Below are 6,818 nucleotides of genomic sequence, written 5' to 3' on the forward strand. Positions count from 1 at the left end.
TAATTTTTTTGTATTTTTAGTAGAGATGGGGTTTCACCGTGTTGGCCAGGCTGGTCTCGAACTCCTGACCTTGTGATTTGCCCACCTCTGTCTCCCAAAATGCTGGGATTACAGTCCATCTAAGAAGGTTTAAGATTATGTTCAGAGTGATAGGAGGGATGTTGTGCAAATTCGATAGAATGAAAGACTTCTTATCTTCAACATTAAGTGATAGGAGAATATAAAGAAAAGTTTATATGTATCTGATTTAGAAAGATCAGGTTTCCACAGTTAAAAAACATGGCAACAACTAAAACCTTATGAGACAAGGAAGACTCAAAAATATGTAACCCATGTCATCGCCAAAAACATTATTTGAGGAAGTACTCCATCCGAAAGGGAAAACAAACAATATGAATCAGAATAAGGGACTCAAAAATAAAAGAATTATAGCAAATGGTAAGCAAAAAAGGCTAATAAGAAAGGCTCATAAATTACTCATTTGTGAGTAATTACTTGCTAAAAGTTCAATTCTGTAACCATGCAAATAATTAGAAGATTTCATAATTTTAAAATCCAGATTATTTTAACAAAATTTAGGATAAAGGAAAGGTTATCACTCAAGAAAACATAAGGCCAATTAATTAATTAAAGGGAAATAATAAAAAGAATGATAAATGTAACAATCGCAACAAATAAGTAAAATCTCAGTGAAACTGGGTTAAATGATCACACAAAACAGAGGAGGACTCAGAATTTCTCTACTTCCTCTTTTTCCCCTTTCGCTCCCATACACATTCCAAATCATATTCCAAATTCCAAGTGGAAACATTATTTATGATAAATAGACTGCTTCATATTGAAAAAGGTACAAATCACAAAATTTAATATAATATAATGGTTAAGGACATGTATATGTATGTATATAGACATATGTGTGTATGTCTATACATATAATAGGATGTTAAATAAATTATATACATATGTGTTCTCTCTCTATATATATACAATGTTAAAAATGATATGCCTACTAGATAGCTTTGACCATGGGTCAATACAATGATAATAAGTATCTGTCTGAAAATATTCTAATACTTATATTTTTCTTTTTTTTATTTCTTTAGTCTTTCTTACCTGGCTAGTAAATCTGGTACAATGTTGAAATGTAATAGTGGGTATTATTTTATTTTGAATGCAGAAATATTTCAATATTTCATTATGTATGTAGTTTTTTGTTTGTTTTCTATAGATATCTTTTATCAGATTAAGGGCATTCCTTTTTATTCATAATTGGATAAGTACTTATTACTTCATAAATAATAAATATGAGTTGATATTTTTCCTCTTTTCTCCTTTTACAGTAATAAGATGTCAAATTTAAAACTAAACTTTATTCATATAATGAATCCAACTTGGCCTTGATGTGATGATTTTTTATGTATCACTGAATTCATATGCTAATATTGTATCTATGTTTATGAGATAGATAAATATATAATTTTTTGTAGTCCTGGTAAGGTGTGGTATTGAAAATTAAGCTATCCTCATATAAAATAAAACTATTATTTTTTCTTTTTTCTGAAATAATTTTTAAAATACTGGTGTTAATTCTTTTTTAAATGTTTGATAAAATTAACCAACTGGGAAACCTGTGGATTTAGTTGTCTTAGTTTGAACATTCTTAATTATAGATTTTATTTAACTGTTAGAGAGCTATTCAGTTTTTTATTCCTGAGTCAGTTTTGTAATGTTGTCTTTTTCAAGGATTTTTTCCTTTCTATCTAACTTTTTTTTTTTTTTTAATCTGGAGTCTTGCTCTGTTGTGCAGGCTGGAGTGCAGTGGTGCGATCTCAGCTCACTGCAACCTCCGCCTCTCCGGTTGAAGCGATTCTCATGCGTCAGCCTCCCAAGTAGCTGGGATTACAGGCATATGCCACCATGCCCTGCTAATTTTTGTATTTTTAGTAGAGACGAGGTTTCACCGTGTTATCCAGGCTGGTCTTGAACTCCTGACCTCAGGCAATCTGCCTGCATCGGCCTCCCAATGTGTTGGGATTTACAGGCATAAGCCACCACGCCTGGCCTCTATCTACATTTTAAATTTTTCTACATAATAGTCTTTTAATTATTTTCATCATATCCTCTCAATATCCTTACTGTTTGTAGGATCTGAGGTTATATCCATTTTCATCATATTTATGAACATATTTAAGATACCATACATAAAACTATCTCACACAGAGTCTGGTAGAGGGACTGATTGATGTTTGTAACATTAGAATATATTTCTTAAAAATAGCTCCCACAATCCTGGCTTACCTGTCTTTCAGTACTATATGCCCTGCATTTATATTACCTGAAATTTTGTTTATTCTATAGCAGAAGTCCATAAAAATGAGCTGATTTGCCTAAACTTCCAGAATGAGTTCTGAAAAAGAACCAAGGCAACTCCAGCTCGAATCAAAAAGCTTTTGGTATACTTACAGCCAGAACAAAAAAGAAAGAAAATCAATGTAAGCATTAAAACAACTTATTTTACTTGGTATCCAACTTTAACTTTATTGAGTGTTATTTTATCTTAACGTGGCTTTTGGTCCTAAATCTATTGATTCATCATTTTAACCCACCTAGGCTATTTTCCAGATATCATTTTATATAATACCTCACATATAACAGATTCACACATTGAATCAGAATTACTCAAAGCCCTACAATCAATCAAATCGACCACACATCCAAATGCATTTTTTGCAACTCCACCAGAGGCTAACAGAGGAAAAGGTGTTCTCATAACACTGCATTACAGTTCATATAGGTAATGCATGTTCCCAAAGCTCTGGGTATTTGCTTCCTAAGTTTCTCAATTGAGCTTTCAAAAATTAACTTTTGGGAATCAATCCCACAAGCCAAATTATATTTACAAACTCCACTTACAGTTGGAAATATTCAGCTTAGCACAAGTTTCATTGGAAATTATTTCATTGGAGATAATTGAATACATTAGCTGCCCATTCCATCTCCGACGAAAGATAGCCACAAAATTTTTGTCAGACCACATCTGCACTTGTATCATTATTTAACTCTTATTTTAAACCAAAGATGCATTCTAGTACAGAAAATACAATTATGTGCGTGTTCCTAAAAATGAGCTTTAGTGCCAAGCAATCACGGACTTACGAGAAAGCCCCAGGGCATATCATGATTGTATATTGAAAGATATACAGGCTTCATAAAATAAGTTTAAACAACAAAAGTAAAAGGGAACATTGATATTTTTATGATATAGTACAGATATAACTGTGGCCAATTGTGGAACAGAGTTTTAGTTCTATTATACAATGCTTTATAATTCTGACTTAGCTCTGGGGATTGTATGGTTAAGGATAAATGTATCTCCTGCAGTCCCCAAATTCAAGAAATTGAACATTATGTTTTACTAAATAACTTATTTCATATCTCAGTACAGTTACCAAGATAGATGAGAGTATATTGGGAAAAAATAAACATCCTTGTAAAACCACAAACTTGGTTTAATTGATATCTTACACTAAACCATGTTGTCATGCTATAAAATAGTGGCTTGTAACAGAGATAAAGAAAAAATCTGCATTTTTCTAACTTTTCAGCCAAAATGACTAGGTAGGCAGCACATTGCAGTGGAAAAAGTGAGAAATCTAAAACCACATGGACCTAGATTCAAATTCTGTTTTACATATTTAGTACTTACGTGCGTCCGTTAAATTTATTTTACTTATTTGAATTTGTTTCCCCATGTATTAGAAGTGGAATACCCATGCCTAGCAGGATTAAGAGTAAATGAGACAATATGCTCAAAACTGCTAACATAATTTCTGAATCATCACTACCTATTCATTCAACACACATATGTTGAGCATCTGCAATATATTAATGCGATGCAAAAATAATTGCAGTTTTTACTATTGAATTTAATGGCAGAAAAAACAATATTTTGCACCAACGTAATACAAGTCATTGGTTTAAGCATTGTTTAGCAAAACAGTGGAAAATATAGAATAAAGCCAATAAACATATAATGTAACATAAAGAACTGTAGACATCATTAAAACACACACACAGATACAAACATACACAGAGCAGGTAAGAAGACAACATGTGAAAGGGTGGTCAAAAAAGGATTCTCCAGAGGTAGTGTCTTCCTGGAAACTAGAAGGAAAGGCGGGGGGCATGCTTTGTGGATACCCAGAAGAAGAGACTTCCAGGCAAAGGGAGAAATCCATGAATAGGGTATGTGTCTCACATGTTCTGGGAGGGATTAGAAAGGGTCTAATATGCCCCTAGAATGTAAAAAAGGAGATAGTATCACAAATATATATTAAACGGTATAGCTAAGAGCAAAATCATTGGGGTAAGAGTGTCTAAATCCATGTCCTGGGTCCACCTTTGGCAAGTCACTTAAACTTCTGGGCTTAGGTTTCCTCATCTCTAAAGGTGGAAAGACTATCTTCTACTGTTTTTTTTTTTTCTTTTCTTTTCTTTTATTATTATACTTTAAGTTTTAGGGTACATGTGCACAATGTGCAGGTTAGTTACATATGTATACATGTGCCATGTTGGTGTGCTGCACCCGTTAACTCGCCATTTAGCATTAGGTATATCTCCTAGTGCTATCCCTCCCCTCTCCCCCCACCCCACAACAGTCCCCAGAGTGTGATGTTCCCCTTCCTGTGTCCATGTGTTCTCATTGTTCAATTCCCATCTATGAGTGAGAACATGCGGTGTTTATTTTTTTGTCCTTGTGATAGTTTACTGAGAATGATGATTTCCAATTTCATCCATGTCCCTACAAAGGACATGAACTCATCATTTTTTATGGCTGCATAGTATTCCATGGTGTATATGTGCCACATTTTCTTAATCCAGTCTATCATTGTTGGACATTTGGGTTGGTTCCAAGTCTTTGCTATTGTGAATAGTGCCTCAATAAACATACGTGTGCATGTGTCTTTATAGCAGCATGATTTATAATCCTTTGAGTAAATACCCAGTAATGGGATGGCTGGGTCAAATGGTACTTCTAGTTCTAGATACCTGAGGAATTGCCACACTGACTTCCCTACAAAATGGGAGAAAATTTTCGCAACCTACTTATCTGACAAAGGGCTAATATCCAGAATCTACAATGAACTCAAACAAATTTACAAGAAAAAAACAAACCCATCAAAAAGTGGGCAAAGGATATGAACAGACACTTCTCAAAAGAAGACATTTATGCAGCCAAAAGACACATGAAAAAATGCTCATCATCACTGGCCATCAGAGAAATGCAAATCAAAACCACAATGAGATACCATCTCACACCAGTTAGAATGGCGATCATTAAAAAGTCAGGAAACAACAGGTGCTGGAGAGGATGTGGAGAAATAGGACCACTTTTACACTGTTGGTGGGTCTTCTACTGTTATTGTCAGAACTAAGTGTGTTAAATATTAAGAAGCTACAACATGGTAAATACTAATGAAATTTTATTTTTAAAATTAATAACAAACACAAAATAGGATCCTATAATTCTCTTGCTGGAAAATCAATTTTCACTTACCAAGTGTTAATTCAATCAGAATTCTTGAATTTAACATTTTAAAATATATCTTATTTGCATGAAACTTGTGGTCATCCTCTGTTCTAGAAATATGCATTTCCTGTTCTTCCCTTGTTTTGTTTTTTAAAGGGATTTTTTTGGGATAAAATTAGAATTCTATTTCTTTCCAAAACTCTAGCAATCTTATTTAAGAGTTCTGCTATCTCTTGAACATCAGTGAACTATACAAACATTCTAAAGACTGATGAATCACAAAATTCTAAGAAGAATTTTTAAATCCAAAAACAAATATTTTTGATGTTTTCTTTTTGAAAAAATTTACAGCTGGATTAACAATTTTATCTACTTTAAACATGACTGGAATTTAGAATTCTAATAAAATGCAGATTTTATTGCCTGTAATAATGCCTTTTGCATTTCAACTTAGAATTTGCTACTTGCTTTTCCATGTACTTCCTATCTAATTCTGACAACAATGTCAGAAAAAGTTTTATTTTCTCCATTTTGAAAACATATGAAACTAAGATTAGTACAAAGTAACTTAAAATAATCCTGAGGTTAAGTGTCAGAGATAAAACTTAATCTTAGGCGTCTTAAGTCCAGCACTTATTCCTCATTTAATAATATCTGCCAATTTCAGTTAGTTTTCAATGAACTGCATATATGAAAAATCTCATACTAATGGCATCAGCTCATGGTGAATATTTATTGTATTTACTAATCATGAGATGCACAACTGGGTTTATATTTTATAAACTGTTGTGTGCAATGTAAACTGTCTCTTTCAATTTGAAAGAAGGAATGAGGATATATAGAATTTTATTAAAAAAATTTTGTTTAGGTATAAGAAAGTGGCCCAGTTTTAACCTTCTGCATATGGATAGTCAGTTATCCCAGCACCATTTATTGAATAGGAAATCTTTTCCCCATTGCTGGCTTTTGCCAGGTTTGTTGAGGATCAGATAGTTGTAGGTATGTAGTCTTATTTCTGGGTTCTCTACTCTCTTCCATTGGTCTATGTGTCTGTTTTCGTATCAGTACCATGCTGTTTTGGTTACTGTAGCCCTGTAATAGTTTGAAGTCAGATAGTGTGAATCCTCCAGCCTTGTTCTTTTTCGCTTAGGATTTCCTTGGCTATTTGGGATTTTTTGGGGTTCCCTCTGGATTTTAAAATAGTAAGCTTTAGTTCTGTGAAGAATGTCAATGGTAGTTTAATAGGAATAGCATTAAACTATAAATTGCTTTGGGCAGTATGGCCATT

This window comes from Pongo abelii, chromosome 9 (genome assembly GCF_028885655.2).
Source record: "Pongo abelii isolate AG06213 chromosome 9, NHGRI_mPonAbe1-v2.0_pri, whole genome shotgun sequence".
Taxonomy (NCBI): Eukaryota; Metazoa; Chordata; class Mammalia; order Primates; family Hominidae; genus Pongo; species Pongo abelii.